This window comes from Camelus ferus, chromosome 9 (assembly GCF_009834535.1).
Source record: "Camelus ferus isolate YT-003-E chromosome 9, BCGSAC_Cfer_1.0, whole genome shotgun sequence".
Lineage (NCBI taxonomy): Eukaryota > Metazoa > Chordata > Mammalia > Artiodactyla > Camelidae > Camelus > Camelus ferus.
The window spans coordinates 21,059,266-21,081,077 of NC_045704.1; the positions used below are offsets into that span (position 1 = coordinate 21,059,266).

The window sequence follows — 21,812 nt, forward strand, 5'->3', positions numbered from 1 at the left end:
CATAGCTAGCTCCATAGATTAATTTGAGGCATCTTATAATTTTATCTGTAGGTATTTCCACATGAATCTCTAAGACCAGGACATTTTTGCAAAAACATAACAATGCAGCAGTCACACCTAGAATTTAACAGTAATTCTCTAAGGTCAAATATCCTATTTCCCCAATTGTCTAATTATAAATGTGTATTTTTTAGTTTGAATCAGGATCCATGTGAGGACTACATATGAGACTGGTTGCTATCTGTAAGACTCTTAATTTATAAGATATATAACTAAAGATAAAATACAGCTTGAGTTCAAAGTAATCCTTCCAATTCATCTTCAAGACTGCAGGGTTTTTACTTAATGTTATCAATCTTACATCTATTTCCTTTTTCCCATACTGGAAGTCTCAGTTTTCAAGACTCCAACTAAATTTCTCATTTATTTTATGCCACAGTCTCAGAATAACAATATCAACACTGCGACCACTAATATGTTACTAAAAACAATGTTAGGGTGTTTTTTGTAGTGTCTTTTTCTTAGGATGTATAACCAATGGATACACATTTAGATTGAATTGTTTCCTTTTTCTTTGGGGATTTTTCTAAAGTTAATATTGTTTTATAATTGTGTATGATATTTATACAGTTCCCAACTCAAATCTACCAAAAAGTATAGTGAAAGAAGTACTCTTCATTCTATTCCTTTCCCTCTGCTTGTAGATAACAATTAAACACTTTATCTCTATTTCATTTCCTCTCTGATCTTTATTATTTCCTTCCTTCTGCTGACTTTAGATTTTGTTTGTTCTTCTTTTTCTGTTCTTCTAGGTGATAGTACATTAGGTTGTTGAATTGAGGTTTTTCTTATTTTGTGAGGAAAGCCTGTATCACTATGACTGTATCACTTAGGACTGCTTTTGCTGTAGCCTATAGATTTTGTATGGTTGTGTTTTCATTGTCATTTGTCTCAAGGTACTTTCTGATTTCCTCATTGACACATTGGGTTTTTTGTAGCATGTTGTTTAGTCTCCATGTAATCATTTTTTCCTCTAATTTTTCTTTCTGTGGTTGATTTCTAGTTTCATGTCATTTGAAAAGATCAATCAATGATGCTTGAAATAATTTCTATCCTCTTAAATTTTTTGAGTCTTATTCTGTGTCCTAGTATATGGTCAATTCTAGAGAATGTTCCATGCATGCTTGAGAAGAGTGTGTATTCTAGTTTTTTTTTTTTTTTAGATGTAGTGTCCTATAGATAATTAAATCTAACTGTTCTATTTTTCATTTAGAATATTTATTGCCTTATTTTTAAAAACTGTTTAGATAAATAACAGCATATTTTAATATAATAATCAGTGTTTAGCCTTAGTTCTCTAATTTTGATTTATGATACATAAACACTCGAACATGCACACATCCATATGTTTTATCTACACAGTCTTTCACTATGTATACCATTTAAATTATTCTCTACTTGGGGACATATCTTTTCATATTTAGACAAGTTTATATTTTTACCTAATGGTTAGTTTTAGCCTAATATATTTATATAATAACAGTTGTCTTCCTCCTCTTTTGCTATTACCTATTGGTTTCCTAATATGAGAAATATAAAAAATAATTATTAGCCTCTCTTTCCTTCCTCTGATTTGAAAGACTTACTCCCTGTTAATATCTGTAAGGCAATTTACAAGCTTATTGTACCTTCCGTATACCCCCCATTCTCATCCTGCTTGGATAATTGTAACTACATATATCTACTAAACAATGTAAGTAATAATACTATACTCTCTCCCTTAATACCACTACTTGGTATTAGAGATACAGGTTATTATATACTTAATGCTAACTCCAGTCCTAGGTTGATGTCTCTCTACTTCCATTGTCTGAAGCTTGTTTTCTGGTTGAGTCCTTGGGAAAAGGTTAGGGGAATAATACTCCCTGAGCCTCTGCATATATATAACAACTTGGCTAGGTATCAAATTCTTAGTTCAAAATGTATATCTTTGTATAACTTAAATAGAAAAATAGACATTGTCTTCCAGAATAAAGCTTTGTGGTAGAAAGGCCAGATAATCTGATTTTCCTTTCAAGTGACTTGGTCTTTATGCTTGCATGACAAAGTTAAGATTTTCCTGGACACATGGTGTTCTTTTTTAAAATACAGCGTCAGTCCTTTGTTCTTAGTTTTAGTTCTCTTTCATCATTTTTGGCAATTGTTCTGTTTCATTGCACTCTTGTTGGACCTCTTTAATGAAGATCTTGGTCTTCCCTGCCTATCTTCTATATCTATCATTCTCTCTAACCCCTTTTCTCTCCTCCTTCCTTTCTTCTTGATTTTGAAATTTTTTCCTTTCCATCTCCTATTTCTCCCAAGGCATTATCTGTCACACATTTTAATTTTTATTTTCCTTCTAGTTTGGTCTTCACCTCTGAAATTTTTTGTTTTATTTCTAATTGTTTCCTGATTCTGTCACCATCTTTTCAAACTTCTTCTCCAATTGCCTCATATCTGAGTTTTTCTAATTCTGTTGTATTGCTCTTTTAGAGTATCTACCGTTCTCTGAAATTTTTAGCTAGTTTTGAAACATCATGACAGTTTGTTGATATGGCTTGCTGGTGTGCCTTTCACTGTTTATAGGAATGTTTTATTCTTTACTCTCTTTTAAGTCTGTGTAAGGTTAAACTAGTATTTTCCTATTACTTATATTTAAGCTGTTTAAATTAACATACAACAAAGTTTTCTTGTGCACAGTTCTATGAATTTTAATGCATGTAGAGATTCACATGACTACAATAATGATTCAGAATAGTTCTGTCACCCTCCAAAAATTCCCGTGGCTATCATTTTATACTCCCTTCCTCCCTTAGTCCGTAATCTCTGGTAAACACTGATCTGTTCTCCATCTCTACAATCTTTTTTTCATTTTCAGATTGTTATATAAATGAAATCACAAAGTATGTAACCTTTAGAGATTTTTTTCCCATTCAGCTTAATGCCCTTGAGATCCACGCCAAGTTCCTTCATGTACTTATAGTTTGTTCCCTTTTATTGCTGAGTACTGTTCCACTGTGTGGGTATGCCATTCATATGTTGAAGGACATTTGGGCTGTTTTCAATTTTGGGCAATCATAAACAGAGCTACCACAAATGTCCATGTATAGGCTTTTGTGTGAACATAAGTTACCATTTCTATAGAGTAAATAGAAGTAGGACTGTTGTTTAACTTCGTAAGAAATTGCCAAACTCTTTTCCAAAGTGTCTGTACAATTTTGCATCCCTTCCAACAAAGTATGAGAGTTCCAGTTGCTCAGTATCCTTGACAGCACCTGGCACTGGCAATATATTTTATTTTAGCCATTCTAATAGGTGTGTAATAGTATCTCATCATGGTTTTAATACACATTTTCCCAATGGTGAGTAATGTTGAACACCTTTTCATGTGTTATTTGCCATCCTTGCATCCTCTTTGATGAAGTTCTGTTCAAGTCTTCCTCTGACTTACAGGTTATCTAGAGGTGTGCTGTTTCATTTTGAAGTGTTTGGAGGTTTTCCTCTTTGTAAATTGATTTCTTGTCTAATCCCATTACGTCAAAGAAATTATATGGTTTCAGTTCTTTTAAAGTTTGTTTTATGCTCCACGATATGGTCTGTTTTGGTGAATGTTCTTTGTACATTTGAAAAGACAGTGTATTCTAGTACTGTTGGCTAAAGTATACTATAAATGTTGATTATATCCTTTTGCATAATTGTGTTATTTAGTTCTTCCATATACTTGCTAATTTTCTGTCTACTAATTCTATCAATTACTGAGAAAGTCATGTTGAAGTCTATATAAAATTGTGGATTTACCTATTTCTCCTTTCATCTCTGTCAGTTTTTGTTTCATGTATCTTGGAGCTCTCTTGTTAGGTACATACACATTGAGGATTAGGTCTTCTCAGTGAATTGACGCTTTCATCACTATATAATATCCTTCTTTATCTCTGGAATTTTCTTTGCTCTCTAGCCTTTGTTTCCTGTTAATATAACCATTCAAGTTTTTTTTTTATTACTGTTTGCATAGTATATTTTTCTATCCTTTTACTTTTAATCTACCTATATTTGAAGTGAGTTTCTCATAGATAGCATATCCTTCAGTCATGTATTTTTATCCATTTGGACATTCTGTGTCTTTTAATTGGTGTACTTATTAGTCTATTTGCATTTAATGTAATTATTGATATGTTTGGATTCAGGTGCACTATTTTGTTACTTATTTTCTATGTGTATCCTGTTTTTCATTCCTCTTTCCAATTTCCTGCCTTCATCTGCACTGACACCTTTTTTTGGCCCATTACCCTTTTCTTTTTAATGGTGGTAAAATATACATAACATAAATTTCACTATCTTAACCACTTTTAAGTGTACATTCACAGTTTTAAGTATACATTCACATTGTCTTGCAACCAGTCTCCAGAACTTTTTCATCTTGCAAAACTGAAACTCCATACTCATTAAACAAACAACTTCCCATTTCCTTCTCCCCACAAGCCCTGGCAACCACCATTCTACTTTCTATCTCTGAGTCTAACTATTCTATATACCCTAGAAAATAAAATTATTCAGTTTGTCTTTTTTTGTTACTGGCTTATTTCACTTAGCATAATGGCCTCAAGTTTCATCCATGTTGTAGTATATGTCAACATTCCTTCCTTTGTAAGGCTGAATAATATTTCATTGTATGTTTATACTACATTTTTATTCATTCATTTGTTGACAGACATCGGGGTTGCACCCACACGTTAGCTATTGTGAATACTGCCGCTGTGAACGTGGTTGTACAATACCTGTTTGGGTCCCTGCTTTCAGTTCTTTTGGGTATATACCAAAAAATAGTATTCCTGGATTATATGGTAACTGAACACTTTTTAGTGTTCCATTTTAATTCTCTTACTCATTTTTAATTGTAATTAGTGTTATTCTATACTTAGGAGGAAGAGTTGGGCCAGGGTAGATTTTATAGCTTCATATAGCGTTAGATCTCCCTCTCTGTGGTTTTCTATGAGTGCTCAAAACTGTAGTCTTAAATTTTAACATCTTGAAATCTCCTCTGCTCCCCTCTCCCACTTTTAGACTACCTTCTTCCTTTGCCTGTATCATCCCTGTCCTGTTCTTCAATTTGGATTCCACTACCAGAAATGTCTCCTGAGTAGTAGGTGTTGTCCTAAAAGGCACCTGTGGTTTGGTTTCTAGAGTTTGTGGGGCCCAGGCTGCTCTAACACCTTTAGCTGTGCTGTGTTTATGTTGCATTTACCTGCCTCCGGGAGGATGCCTTCTGGTCCCAGCTGCTGCTCTCAGAACTGGCCTGCTGTACTTTCTAGTGAGTAAATTTACAAGTTGAGGGTTCTCTTCTAAGAGCTATCAGACAGTCCCTTGCTTTGCTTCTACTTCATTCCACAAAGCTGCAGACACCAAAAGGGTCTTAGGGCTGTCAGTTTATTCCCAATTAATCTCCTTTTAGGGTTTGAGGGGAAGACTTGTCACTTACCTTTGATGTAGATGTTACTGTGGATTTGTATTTTGCTCTCTTAATTTCTCTTCTTTGGTTTGTTTGTTTTGTTTGGTGGGAGATGGGAAGGATTGAAGGAAAGCAAAGACATTATACATCCACTTCCACCATTTTCCCGGAATTCTCTTCCACTTTTGAAAAAGCCATCTCAATCAGGAATAGTTTTTACTTCATAACGCCACTGAAAAACCACTCTTTCTAAGACTACCAAAACCCTCCCATTTGTTAAGTCTGCTGGTCAGTTACTGTTGTTGATCTACTGTTACATCCACAGGTACCTTGGTCATTTTCCTACTTTGCTCACCAGTCTTTCTCATTCTCCTTTAAGATACCATCTAGGGTAATCAACCATCTCAGTTTGCCTGGGATTTTCCCGGTTTTAGCACTGAAAAGCCCCACATCCTGGAAAACTCCAGACTTGGGCCAACCAGGACATCGGTCAACCTAATGTGCCATCCTCCTTTCCTGACTTCTAAGTGGAGGAAGGTCTCAGAGCACAGTCTTCGACCCTCTTCTCCTCTCAGTATTTAACTCATTTATTAAGTGATCTCATAGCTTAATGAACTATCCGTATGCTGACGATTCCCAGCTCTACCCTCTCCACCCTGCCAGAAGCTCACATATCCAACTACTATTGATCCAGTTGGCTCAATCTTCTAAAAAATAAAATGCTGAATCTAATAATTTCTCAAGATTTCTACTGTTAACATCATTAAGTGTCAGCAAATTTTTTCTTAAAGGGCCAGAGAGTAATAAGTATTTTAGGCCTGCAAGCCACAGTCTCCATCGCAACTACTCAATTTGGCTACTGTAGCACAAAAGCAGCCAAGGACAACATATAAATGAATAGGTGTGGCTATGGTCCTTTGAAACTTTACTTACAAAAAACAGGCAGCTGGCTCACAGGCCATACATAGTTTGCTGACCCCTAGTCTAACCTATCATCATCGCACGTGTGAATTACTAACCCAGCATCCTAACTGGTCACCTTCTTCCTACTTTTAGCTTCATTAGTAGTCAAAGTATTTTTTTGTTAAATACATACAAAAGCGCGTGTTTTTGTGCATTTGTATATTCATATATTAAAAAGGTATGAAGAATAATGTACACCATATATCCATTACTAAGCTTAAAAAAAATGAAAATGAATATATGCATATTCATGTATGAATGACGCATTGTGCTGTATACCAGAAATAGACACAACATTGTAGACTGACCATACCTCAATAAAAATTTTTTTAATAAAAACTAAAACATTACAAATATTATTGATGCTTCCTGAATATCCCTCCTAAAACAAACTGTTCTCACTTTCCTGTATAGGCAACCACTATTTTGAATTTTGTATTTCTAATTCCCTTTCGATTACTGTTTTACTATATATATGTGAATTCTTATGTAAAATACTACGTAGTATAACCAAATATGAACACTATATAAATAGCATCATACTACTGGTATTCTATGACTTTTATGCTCAACCTGATATATTAGCTATAATTTGTTCATTTCATGATACTGTGGTTATTTTGGCATACAATAGAAATTGTATGATTTATTGATATATTCTGCTGTTGATAGACATTTAGATTATTTATAGTATTTTGCAAAACATCACTGGTTTGCAAAATACTGATATTCTTACTAGTCTCCCATTGTAACCTCTGCTTTTAGCAGTATGCTACACTATTTCTATTATGAAAAGTAGTCTTGTGTTGCAAAACCCCTAAAGGCTGGATATGTCAAAATAAACATATCTTTAAACTTACCGCTGAGTTTTCAAGAAAGTGAGGGAAAGTCCCTAGAGACAAAAGCAATATAAACAGACAAAACACAGAAAGGAAAACTGAAACTGGAGTGGCAAGCAAATCTGAAAACTGAAACTTTCTTGGGGAGAAATCCCAACAGAAACCAAGAGCTCTGTGGGTTAATATCCACATGAGGGAACAAGGTTAAGCTTCAGAACTGTGCAAGGTGAAGAGCAAAACTTGAGACCACAGCATAAAACCCAGATCTTAAAAACAGTGATATGGGGGAAAAGTCTTCTGCTAGATAAGGGACTAACAGGTAAATCTGCTTTCCTTGGCCATGGTTCTAGATTTGACCACCACCAAAAAAAGTCTCACCTGCAAATTAATATTTAAGATCTGCCCTCACATAGGACTGGGGTTCAAATTTACGCTCCCTGTGATGGACACCTCAAGCTGAGATATTAAAGAGTAGCCCTGGTCTCTGGTAGAAACAAGTAAATAATCTTCTAGAGGAATGCTTCGAACCCAGATCCGTCAGTACTCCCACCTATCAAATTAAGACACAAAGAAATTCACAATCAAAAGTAACCAAGGACTAGCAGAAATAAGTCACCATGTATGAGCATTAGCAGAGGTAACAAAACAGAAGATTTAGGCCACCAGCCACTTAAGATACTGAGAGAGATAACAGAAACTCACTAAATATATACATATATTGTTTTGTTTGTTTTTAAGATGGAGTCAAAAAAGTGAGAAAATACCCAAGTATCAACAGGTATACCAAGTACCCAGATCTTGATTTCTAATAATATTCTCCAATAAATGGAACCAGGGCTATTTCAAGAAATTGTTGATTCTAGGGCTGGAAGAGTAAATACACAGGAGGAGTCTGGAGCATCTTGTATATCAGAAGTAAGGAAACCCACAATGATAGGGTACATCAAAGGGACACTGAAATCCCTTGAAAGAGCTCCCAGTGGTCAAAACTGGAACAATCTGAGCAACAAATAATAAAGTAGCATTAAAATTGTAACTCAAAACATAAAACAAATATTCACGAGTCCATACTGAAAAAAATAAAATATTGAATAAATAAACGGAGAAGAATAGACAAATCTCCTGTGTAAAAGAATTCTAAATAACTTATGTAGATACTCTGCCCCAAGGAGGTGGAACATAATTCCCATTCCTTAAGTGTGGATTGTGCATAGTGTCTTCCTTCCAAAAAGTGTAATATGGAAAGGGGGGGAAAAGTAACTTTACAGCGGAGAAACCTGACAAACACTACCTCGGCCAGGTGAGCAAGGTTAACGTCATCAGTGTTATGTTACCATGTATGGAACCATGATATTACGTGATGAGAATGGCACTTTACCTCTGTGGTTTTCCTCCCAAAAAACCCATAACCCCAGTCTAATCATGCAGAAAGTACCAGACAGGTCTCAATGAGAGACAGTCTATAAAATACTTGACCAGTACTCCTCAAAACTGTCAAGGTCATCACAAACAAGGGAAGTCTGAGAAACTGTCACAGCCAAGAGGAGCCTAAGGAGACATGATAACTAGATGTGTGTGGTATCCTGGATGGGATCCTGGAACAGAAAAAAAAAGGACATTAGATAAAAACTAAGGAAATCTGAGTAAAGTATGGGCTTTCATTAGTAATAATGGATCAATATTGGTTCATTATGACAAATGTACAAATGAAAGATGTTAATAATAGGGGGAACAGTGTGGGGTATATGGGGACTCTCAGTACTTTCTTTACAGCTTTTCTGTAAATTAAAACTAAAAGTTTATTTTTTTTTTAAATGAGAAGGTAACAACTGATTGGCAAAATGACCAGGCAAAATTTTTTTTAAAGATCCAAATGGAACTTCTGAAAATAAAAAGAAAAAAAAATGAAATAACTGAAATTTAAAAGTCAGTGGATGAAAAATGTGACAATGAATATATATATATGTTCATGTATAACTGAAAAATTGTGTTCTACACTGGAATTTGACACAACATTGTAAAATGACTATAACTCAATAAAAAAAAGTTAAAAAAAAAAGTCAGTGGATGAATTGGAAATACGAGAATGGAGTCATAACATGTTTCTTAAAAATACTTCCTAGTCTCATCCACTGAAGACTTCCTAGTCTCATCCACTGAAGACTTCCTAGTCTCATCCACTGAAGTCTTAGAAACAGTGACCAGCCCAGCAGCTTGAGCAGGCTAATGACTAGTCTGCTGTCTCTAAGTACCATTTCCCACTCCAAAGAATTAGGGCTCCTTGGAGCATCTCTGGGACAGGGCAAAAAATGTATATTATGAGCTTGGAGCAAAGTGCCATATTAGAAAAACAAAAAAGCTATCAAAACTTCCTAGGATCATGTCAAAAGGACTCAGAAACCAATTTGAAGAGGTTCCCACTGGTCAAAGATGGGACATTTTGAGTATAAGTTTGATAACTGATGAAGCACAAAATATTTGTTAAATCTATGAGTTTATAATGATAATTTTTAAATTATTTGGTAATTTTTAGAGGATGAAATCAAGAATGGCTGCTAACACTACAAGAGAAACAATTGGACATAAGCTTCCTGATAAAACACACAATACTAATACAGCTTGTTTATAGAAGTAAAGGGAATGAAGTGGAGAGAAGTACATGTTAAATAACAGGAAAATGATCCAGTTTCTTTAGCACATAAATTACAGGAAAGAGAAAGAAAAGAATCAACAACAAAATCTCACTGGACTGATGAAGTAGCAAATCAGATACAACTCATGAGAGAATCAGTGACTAGATGACGGCTCTGAAGAAGTTTCATATCACATAATATATAGAGAAAAAGAGACTGGAACTATGAAAGTGAGGTTCAGAAGCGTGAAGAAAAGACAAAGATCTTATCAGTCTTCCAAAAAAGAACAGGAATGAAACTATAGTCAAAGATGTAAAAGCTAAAATTTATTCAGAACTGACGAATTTTTCTTTCTGGAATCATTTGAATTTTTTTCTAAAGTATATGCTTAGAAGTTTCTTTCTGTTCATGGTTAATTCTTAATTCTGTTCATCTGAAAATGTCTTTATTTTACCTTGGATCATTTTCAGATAAACAGAATTATAAGAGTTTCTCAAGAACAAAAAGAAACTTCTAAGGATTTACTTTAGAAAAAAATGAAAATGATCCCCGAAAGAGTAACTAAGAAGAAAATGTAAGAGATTGGAAAATGTAAAGAGTCAATGTGTGTAATAAAACAGTAATGTTTACCTAATAACATTAAAATTCTGAATAATAGCAGCATATGAGCCAGAAAATGGGGGACTGAAATTATAACATTTCTTAAATCTATAATTGCTTGAGAATAGTATGATAAAGATACTGATTTACACTTTAATTACGTATGATGAAATTTCAAGAATAAGAACTAAAAGAAAAGGGAAAAGACTAACAAACTGTGCTTGCCATGGGCCAGGAACTGCTTTACACATATGAACTAATTTTAATTTTTTTTATTGAAGTATACTCAATTTATAATGTTGTGTCAATTTCTGGTGTACGGCACAATACTTCAGTCATATAGGAATACAACATATATTTATTTTCACATTCTTTTTCACCATAAATTACTACAAGATATTGAACATAGTTCCCTGTGCTATACAGTATAAACTTGTTTATTGAACTAATTTTAATAAATCTCAAGAATCCTATGAGTAGGTATCACTACCATCTATGTTTAGAATGAGAAAGCAGAAGCCCAGAGAGGATAAGTGAGTCGCCAAAAATCATAGCTATTAAATGGCAGAGCCAATGACACAAGCAAAGGCAACAAAAGCAAAAATAAACAAATGGGACTACACCAAACTAAAAGGATTCTGCACAGCAAAGGAAACCATCAACAAAATGAAAGGCAATCTACTGAATAGTGGAAAATATGTAAATCATATGTCTGAGGTTAATATCCAATTAACCCAGGACCTTGTGCATGCAAAGCAGTAGCTCTACCACGGAGCTATATCCTCTCCACCCTCCAAAAAATATATTAAAAAAAAAATGACACAGCCAGGATTTGAATACAAGCAGTCTGGCTCCAGAGTCTGTGCTTTCAACTTCCTAATCAGTAGAGTAAAAATAAACACTGGAATAAATTTTATTTTTTAAACTTCAAATCCAAATCAACCCAAAACAGTACAAAATGAAACAAACAACAAAAAATAAAAACAGAAGAAGTACGATAAATAGCACAAAGTAAAATGGTTAACAAGTTCAAATACATCAGTAATTTGAATAAACGAAACAGTTAAGGAAAGAGAATACTCCAGTCTCATCAAAAGAAAAATAAATACATGAAGACAGAAAGTTGAAGTTAAAAAAAAAAAAAAGCAACAACAGCTACTCCTAGAGGGATCAGAGGTGATGTACTTACTATATTATATGAAATGAGTTTTCAACAAAAATCTTAAGACACACAAAAAACCAGTAAGTAGGACCTATTCATAAGGGGGAAAAGCAGTCACTTGAAATTGTCTCTCGGGAAGCCAAGAAGAGGACTTCAAAGCAGCTATTATAACAAAAGTCCAAAAAAACTAAAGGAAATCATATTTAAGAAGTAAGGAACAATGACTCATTAATTAGAGAATATCAATAAAAATTATACAAACAAACCAAATGGAAATCCCAGAATTGAAAAATTCACTAACTGAAATGAAAAATTCACTAGAGGAGATCAACAGTAGATGTGAGTTGATGGAAAAAAAATTCAGTGAACTTGAAGGTAGAGTAACAGAAATTGTACAATCCGAAAAACAGAAAAAAGAGACCTGTGAGACATGACCAAGTATAGCAACATGCATGTAATGGGAGTCCCAGAAAAGGAAGAGAGAAAAGGGCAGAAATGATATTTGAAGAAACATACCACGTTAGATGAAAAACAATCTACATTTCCAAGTTCAGTGAACTCCAAATGGGATAAATACAAATAGATCCACACTAAGTCACATCCTAGCCAAACAGTTAAATACAAAGAGAAAACTTTGAAAGCAACAGGAAAAAAAAAAAAAATACTCAACATGTATATGGTGAAATGACAATAAAATTAACAGCTAATTTCTCATCAATAATAATAGAAGCCAGAAAACAGTAGAATGAAATACTTGAAGTGCTGAAAGAGAAGTGTCAACCAAGAATCCTCCATCAAACAAAACTATCCTTCAAATATAAAAGTGAAATAAAAACATTTCCAGATAAAGACTGAAAAAAATGTGTTGTTAGTAGGCCTGCCTTGCAAGAAATAATAAAAGAAGTTCTTGAGGCTTCTTGAGAAGAGACCAAATGGTAACTTGAATCTAGATGAAGAAATGAAAATCCCTGGTAATCATGTAGGTCAGTATAAAATGCAGTATAAATATGTAATATTTTCTCTTAACTAATTTAAAAGGCAACTGCATAAAACAATTAGAGAATTGTATCACTGGGCTTATGGCATATAAGATGTAATATATATGACAAAAATAATACAAAGGGTAGAGGAGGAGGAGGAACCTATATTTGGAGCAAGGAGATGACAACAGAAAGTAACTTGAATCCACAGGAAAAAAATGAAGAGTACCAGAAATGGTACTCTTGTGCATGCAGAATTAAATGTTTTATTTTAATTACTTTATGAAGTTCAATTTAAATAGCCACATGTAGCCAGTGGCTACTGCATAGAACAGCACAGCCCCAGAGGATTTTCTATTCACAGTGGGTGGCAACAATCTGTTAATCCCTTCATGTAAAAAATTTAAAGCTTAAATTATGATTCATGCCTTCTGGGTTTATTATGGATGAACAGTAAGGCAGATCTCCAAATAGGAGACCCATTTTCAAAGAAAATGCCTGGCCCTGACATCAGAAAATGGGTGGAAAAAAATCCATAATTAAATGATTTCAGTTAAAATAAAATGGTTGTGGTATATCACACTTTTTCACTTTGCCCTTAACTTTTAGGTAAGGCGACAGTTAATACCTGGCTGAATTGATTGATTAAATCAGCTTCCCTGGATCATGCATTTCTGTGATAGAATGTCAGGAGCTTTAAAAGGTTTAAACTTTTTTGGCCCAGAAATCTCACATCTTAGAATCAAATATGAAAATACTCATCTAAATAAAGATACATCAGAGTAGTAATTTTAAATGGAAGAAACTGTGAAAAGCAACGTATACATTTAATAGTACTTAAATGTATGAAGTCTGGTACTTGCTTTAAAATACTTCAGGGGTGGGGGATGCAGAGGTCAATGGGGATAGCTGAAGTGAGAGCAAAAACATGTTGATAATTGTTGAAGCTAGGAAATGAATTCATGGGATGTCCACTCCACTGTCCAGTAAAAAAGTAAAAAAGTGTTAAAACACATTTGTAATATTCTGTGAAAAAAACTAAAAATCATCTATATCCTACAATTAGAACACTTTTTAAAATGGATAGTGTTCCCGTTACTTAAAAGCACATTTTTAAAAAATAAAAAGCCTTATCTTTTCTCATATTGCAAAAGAAAATTCCCATCAGCCTTTGCTACTTACAACCCAGTCTCTGCCCACTTTAGAATGTCACCAAGTTATTTGAAAATGGATGTCTCGCTTTTCCTGGACATCTAAATCTTCTACAGTTACTATCTTCAATCACTTCTGTGTGCTTTTTCCTCCTAAAAGCAGGCATATCCTTTTCTCCCAGCACTCTCCCATATTTATATCTTTAGCTCTTTATTCTCAGCACCATGTTAGAAGTCTTATAGTTGAGTCTATTTTCAGGAATTTATTTATGGCCATATTCTAGACCCTTTATTAGACTATCTCTTAATAGTATATATATGAAAAAAAATTTTTTAATTTATGTATTTATTATTTGTTTACTTGTCTCTTGTTTTTTTGGGGGGAGGTAGTAATTAGGTTTTGGGTTTTTGTTTTTTTTTCATCGAGGTGCTAGATTAAACCCAGGACCTTGTGCAAGCTAGGCATGCACCCTACCACTGAGCTGTACCCTCCCCCACAATAGTTTATATACTTTAACTCCCACCTACCAAGAAAAGAAGACACATGAATTTTTTTAAGTTAACAGATGCTGATTAAAAGTCAATGAATATCCATTAATGCACAGAATTGCTGCATCAAAGCAAAACTAGTCAGGAAAAAAAAGGTCAGTTATCAGTAGGAAAAATGAATAGTAGGCCTTAGAAATGCACTTTAGGAGATTTAAAAAAAAACACACACACAAGTTTAAATTTAAAAGGGAAAGAAGTGGATCCAAGTTATGTGATATAGGATGGCTCTTAAAGAAAAAGGGCTTTGAAATGGGAGGGAATTATGACAGATGAATCGCACAGAGGGTACAGGTGGGGTAAAAGGGGAGGACTTCACTTTTTTCCATGTGTCTTAAGCCTTTTCTTCACAGCCCTTGGATGGGCCTTCAAGGGAGAGATTCCTCAGTCAATACCTTTAAAGTGCTGACCTCCCTCACCAGCTGGGCTCTTAACTGCAGCGCCTTTCCCCGTCTGTTCAATCTGCTCACCTGGGCGCCATCCTCCCGCCAAGCTCCTCAAAACCATCCAGGGCTCCTTCCCTTGCTCCAGTAAGAAAATCATATCAGGCTTAGGAATAGAGAGTCCTGTTTGTAAGAAAAATAATGAGACATAATCATGCTGTTCCTGAATTCAAACCCAGTCCTCAAGAAAACTGGCAGCTACATGAAGGACAAGAGGAAGGTATAAAGCAAGGAGATAAAGGTACCACAAAGAGCTGCTCATTTCCTTATCTGCAAAGTGCAAAATAATTCCCAAGAGAAGAGGTGAAAGTCCACCCAGACAATTGAAAGATACACCCAAAACTCACAACTTATTTGGGGACAGAAATCCATACCCAGTAAGACCAGGTTGCTGTAATTCTCCATCATCACATCTCTGTATAAACCCCTCTGAGTAGAGTCCAGGCCCTCCCACTCCTCCGTCCACAGCCACGTCCCTGAACATCACCAACCCCTGAAATGACAAAACCACGTAGTGCTGTTGAAATTAAAGGAAATGTTTTTCAGATGAAAGAAGACCTGGAAGAGGACACTGACGGATGGAGAAAATACACTGAGCAACTGGGCGAGGCCAAGGATGGGGCAGAGTGAAAAAAAATGAGTGTAACTAGAACAAAGTACCTCCATCTTCTTGAATATTCTTGTTGCTGTAGACAAAGCTTCGTACAGTGAGACATTCTCATTATCCCACGCCTAGGCTAGGAATGAACAAAACACACAGTTGTCTGCAGTCTCCCAAATAAATGAAATAGAGTAGGAAAACACACAGCAACCTGCAGGCCTGGCAGATTACTATTTATCTTATGAACATCCATGACTTACCAATATTTTTATTGTGGAGATTTTCAAACATACAGAAAACTGAAAGAATTTTATAGTGAACATCTGACATGCTAATTACTACTTAAAATCAAGTCTTAAGTATGACCTCCTCCCTTCTGTTTTGTTTTTTTTTTTTTTTTACTTTGTAAAGGAAGAAGTCAGAATCTTTCTAAAATACTTACCAAATAAAGAAAACCTCTACTGTACATAATAGGACTTTGATATAGTTAAAGTGTACACCAAATACTAAGGATCTTCATTTTTAGACAAAATCGTAAGTATTTTTCCTTATAATGCAAGTTCTTTTTTTAATATCATCAAATATTTAATCTCTATTCAAGTTTTCCAGTTTGTTTCAAGAATTTTTTATAGTAGCATACATATATTCATTTTCATATTCTTTTTAGCAAAATTTTTAATAAACTTTAACTGAATGTATCTTTCATCTTAGGAAGGCGAGACGTAACCATTCCATTATTTCAGATATTGACACTGAACAAGATCTCTAAGTTACTTCACAGCTTTGAAAGAATAAAATTCTCAAAAACGTATACATCTAGCTAATCTTACTTGTTAAAAAGTTCAAAACTATGGAAAACCTAACAGCATATTGTTTAGGGATATACAGTAAAACAATTGTGAAAAGCAAGAGAATGATGACTGAAAAATTTTCTTTACAGGTTACTCCTGAGAGAGCAGGTATGAAACGGGCTTCAATAGTCCTTCCTGTTCTAGGTTCTGTTATTTTTTTGTACTTCATGAAATACTTCATTTTTTTAAAAGGGGAACTCAAAAATTAAGGAAAAATAAACAGGCTTGTGAAGATGAGTTATTCCACTCAACAATCATTTCCACTTCATTAAACCACACTTCTGACGTGGGAGGCTCAATGGAATGTATTTAGGCTCCATTGTAGAGCACTGCACATAAATGGGAACACTGTTAGAAAAGATCTGGTATACCAGAACAGAGAGCTCAGAAATAAACCCACACACTTATGGTCAATTAACCTATGACAAAGGAGGCAAGAATATACAATGGGGAAAAGACAGTCTCTTCAATAAGTAGTGCTGGGAAAACTGGACAGCTACATGTAAAAGACTGAAACTAGAACATTCTCTAACACCATATATAAAAATAAACATAAAATGAATCAAAGACTAAATGTAAGGCCAGAAACCATAACATTCCTACAGGAAAACATAGGCAAAACACTCTGACATAAATCACAGCAATGTTTTTTTGGATCTGTCTCCTAAAGCAAAGGAAATTAAAGCAAAAATAAACAAATGAGACCTAATTAAATTTAAAATCTCAGGGAACTATGCTTAATATCTTGTAATAATGTAATAATGAAAATAATAATGAGACATAATGAAAAAAATATGAAAACGAATATATGTATGTATATGCAAGATGGGGACATTGTGCTGTACACCAGAAATTGACACATTGTAATTGACTGTACTTCAATTAAAAAAAAAACTTTTGCACAGCAAAGGAAACCATCAAAACAAAAAAAAACAACCTACAGAATGGGAGAATATATTTGCAAATGATTATGACCAACAGGGTGTTAATATTCAATATTTATAAACAGCTCATACAACTCAACATCAAAAGAAAAAAAACCCAATTAAAAAATGGGCAGAAGATTGGAGAGGGTATAGCTCAGTGATAGTGTGTGTGCTAGTGTGTTCATGAAGTCCTGGGTTCAATCCACAGTACCTCCATTAAAAACTAAATAATAAATAAACCTAATTACCTCCCCTCCTCACCAAGAAAAAAAAATTTTTTTAATGGGCAGAAGACTTGACTAGATATTTTTCCAAAGAGGACATGAATATGGCCAACAGGCACATGAAAAGATGCTCAGCATCACTAATCATCAGGGAAATGCAAATCAAAATCACAATGAGATATCACCTCATACTTGTCACAATGGCTATCATCAAAAATCACAAATAACAAACGTTGACAAGGATGCAAAGAAAAGGGAACCCTCATACACTGTTAGTGGGAATGTAAATTGTTGTGGCCACTCTGGAAAACATTATGAAGGTTCCTCAAAAAGCTAAAAATAGAATTATGTTATGACCTAGCAATTCCACTCCTCGGTATATATCCAAAATAAACAAAAACACTAATTCAAAAAGATACATGCACCCCAATGTTCACAGCAGCATTATTTACAATTGCCAAGGTATGGAAGCAACTTAAGCGTCCATCAGCAGATGAATGGATAAAGAAGTTATGGTGTATATATACACAGTGGAATACTACTCAGCCACAAAAGAATGAAATCTTGCCATCTGCAACAACACAGATGGACTTGGAAGGTATTATGCTAAGTGAAGTAAGTCAAAGACAAATACTGTATGATATCACTTACATGTGGAGTCTAAAAAATACAACAAACTAGTGAATATAACAAAAACAGACTCCCAGATATAGAGAATAAACTAGTGGTTACCAGTGGGGAGAGAAGGGGTGTAGGGAATTAAGAGGTGCAAACTGTTATGTATAAAGTAAGCTACAAGGATACAACACAGAGAATATAGCCAATATTTTATAATAACTATAAATGAAGTATAAACTTTAAAAATTGTGAATCACTATGTTGTACACCTGTAAATTATATGGTATTGTCCATCAGCTATACTTCAGTTAAAAAAGAAGAAAGGAAAAGAGTGGGACACTAAGGGACAAGACCCTGCTGGGGGCCATCACTCACTCCCTGACAGAATGGGAGGATCTGGGGTGGGTTCATAGATAAAGCTCAGCTGGGCAAGAAAGTCTAGATGAAGAAATGTTCATGTAAATTAAAAAAAAACAAAAACCAAGAGACAGGATTTCAAATTAAATAAGTTATGGGATGTAACATATAGCATGGTGAGTATACTTAACAAAACTGTACTGTAGACTTGAAAGGTGCTAAGAGAGTAGATCTTAAAACTTCTCATCACAACGAAAAACATTTGTAGCTATATATGGACATGTTAACTAGACTTATTGTGGCAATCACTCTGTGATACATACAAATATCTAATCATTATGTTGTATGCCTTAAACTATGTAATATGTCAATTACACCTCAATTTAAAAAATAGTTTTAAAAAAGACATTGTATTTCAAGGGAGAAGAAATAACTCACCTGGTGCATGGCTTTTAAAATTGTAAACCTGAGTTGTATTTCTCTGGAGTCCTCTCCTGGAAAAGTACAGCATGGCAAGAAAGCAGCTGTGGAGAAGGAAAAAATAACTCCCAGATATGCCCCCAGATAACGCCACACTCCCCTTCCCATTTCCTTGCTATGCTGCCCACCCAGCTTCCCCCACCCCAACACTTTCCCTCTCTCCATCTCTCTCTCTCTCATAGGAACTGAAAGGGGTACATACAAACCTCAGCCCTTCCCTAAGCCATGGAACTCAGGAACAACAGGATGGATTCAGAGCAGATAGGCTGCAGCACTGAGAAAGGCACAGGTGCCTCTGCAGAAGGGATTCAGAAGGACCATTACCTTAATCGCAAGATGTTACTGTGGACCTCAGGTGGGTGTAATAATAACACAGCCCCGTGCAGTTCCCCCTTTGCAGGTGCAACTGGATTTCTCAAGCCGAGTTACCCAAGTAACAGCTGAAGTCAAAGATAGCGTCCTCAAGCTAGAAAACCAGTATGTTTGCACGTGTTCACCACCTAGACAAAGACTTCCAGAGGCTTCTAGTATACACCAGGCCAAAAGATATAAAAATCACTTGGCTTCTCCCTGGCTATATTTTGAACCACCAAATTGAAGAAGGAGCTGCCCAGCCCATGCCAGAGACCACAGGCACTGAGTACCTGGCCACACAAACTAGAAAGGAAGCAAGACAAGGGTACAGACACAGCTGGTGATGGACACGTGGTATGAATGAGAAATAAGCCTGTCATGTTAAAAGACTGATAATGGGTGTTGTTAACACTGCATGTCCTAGCCTATCCTGCCGCTGCTACAGTAATAAACACCCTGTCCTTAGGACGCCACAGAGATACACTTCAGTTTTGTTGTAGATGGGGGACACAAACATGTATGTATTTTCAAAATGGTATGCAAATCAAAACCACAATGAGATATCACCTCACACCTTTTAGAATGGCTGTTATCAAAAAGGCAATAAAAAACAAGTGTTGGCAAGGATATGGAGAAAAGGGAACCCTTGTACACTATTGATGAGGATGTAAATTGGTGCAGCCACTATGGAAAACAGTATGGAGGTGCCTCAAAAAACTAAAAATAGAACTACTGTATGATTCACAGATTTCACTTCTGGGTATTTATTCGAAGAAAACAAAAACACTAACTTGAAAAGATATATGCACCCACATGTTCACTGCGGCATTATTTACAGTAGCCAAGACATGGAAGCAACCTAAGTGTCCATCAGTGAATCAATGAATAAAGAAAATGTGGGACACACACACACACACACAGAGGAATGTTATTCAGCCATAATAAAGAATGAAATTTTGCCATTTGCAACAACCATGGATGGACCTTGAGGGCATTACACTAAATGAAATAAGACAGAGAAAGACAAATATCATATGATCTCACTTATATTTGGGATCTAAATAAATAAATAAATTCATAGATACAGAGACTAGACTAGATTGGTGATTGCCAGAGGTGGTGGGTAGAGGGCGGGCGAAATAAATGACGGTAATCAAGAAGTACAAACTTGCAGTTATAAAAGAAAGAAGTCCTGGGGATGTAATGCAAAGCATGGTAACTATAGTTAATAATGTAGTATTATACACTGAAAGTTGCTAAGAGATTAAATCTTAAAAAGTTCTCTCATCACAAGGAACTTTGTAACTGTGGTGACGGATGTGAACTAGACTTATTGAGGTGATCGTTTCACAGCATATGCATCTATTGCATCATTATGTTGTACACCTGGAACTAATACAATGTTTTATGTCAATTATATCAGTAAGAAAAAAAAGGTACTAAGAGCTATGGAAAAAATAAAATAGGATAACAGTGATAGGAAGTGTATTGGTTGAGATGTTATTTTATTCAGAGTGGTCAAAGAGGGCTTTTCCAGTTTGGTGGCAGGTGAGGAAAGCTCTTGAAGAAGTGAAGAGTAAGTGCTGCAGACATCAGGAGTGAGAAAACTCCAGGCAAGGGAATCAGCAAACTCAAAAGCAGAGGGGGCAGAAGTAAGTTATGAAAAATATAGAAAATCAAGTCAGAGGGATAAGTGGGAGTCAGATCACACAGGGCTATGGAAGCCACTGTAGAAATACTGGTTTTTATTCTAAGATGGGAAGCCACAGAAAGTTTTAAGCCAGCGAGCGATATAACCTGACTTACATTTTGGAAGAATCACCCTGGCCACTCTGTGTTAAGAAGTAATGTCAGGCAGGCAGTGAAAGAAGTAGGGAGACCAGTAATAGGCTATTGCAACAGATTAAATGAGAGAGGACCTTGGCCTAGATGTGGACCAGCTGAACTTCCACATGATTGACAGAAAAGTGGGTCTTTGAGTCTAACCCCAAGGCCCCCATTATGTATTCAAGTAGGAAGTACGAATCCCCAGCTCTCCTGAATGGGCTTTTGGTAGTCAGGAACTGTCATAAAGGGGGCGAAAAATAAGATTTTAGAGAAGAAAGAAAAAACCTCAGAGCACCTTGATCTTGGCCTTCAGATGTTCAATAACCATGCTTTCCTCTTCCTCTTAGTGACAGAACTGAGGAAAGAAATTGATCAGCCACTTGGCTTTTTTTGGAAACCCACACTTCCTCCAGTCCCCTCCCCATCCACACACACAGAAAGGTCAGGGAAGAGTGAAGAGTTCAGCCCAATGCAGTTACAGGAAAGAGCTGGAATCTATCCTGAGCTCACAGCTGACTCCTAGGTAGAGTGAAGTCACATCTGCACAATCACAACACTGCCACCATGTGTACACATAGTGCTGTATGTACCACATCAGCCGGCTACATACAATCCCACATACATGCCTAGGGGACACACAATCCCTGTCGCAGTCACAGGAGTCTCCGCACCCACACACCAAGGTCACACTAGTCGCACCTGCACAGACACAGACGCCTACCACCACACAGTCACAGACCTCCAACTCCCACACACACCCCGGGACCCACAG

At 35.6% G+C, this 21,812-nt stretch overlaps 1 long non-coding RNA gene across 1 annotated transcript in view; it reads right to left on the minus strand.

Annotated features, from left to right (window-relative positions):
• Positions 1–1,038: 1,038 nt before the first annotated feature.
• Positions 1,039–21,812, minus strand: part of LOC106729587 — a 29,723-nt gene continuing 8,949 nt past the window's right edge. Inside the window, exons 2-5 of the long non-coding RNA XR_001365997.2 lie at positions 18,818–18,903; positions 15,463–15,539; positions 15,177–15,295; positions 1,039–14,925 (exon numbers count right to left, since the gene is read on the minus strand). This is a non-coding gene — a long non-coding RNA (uncharacterized LOC106729587). The remainder of the gene's footprint in view (positions 14,926–15,176; positions 15,296–15,462; positions 15,540–18,817; positions 18,904–21,812) is intronic.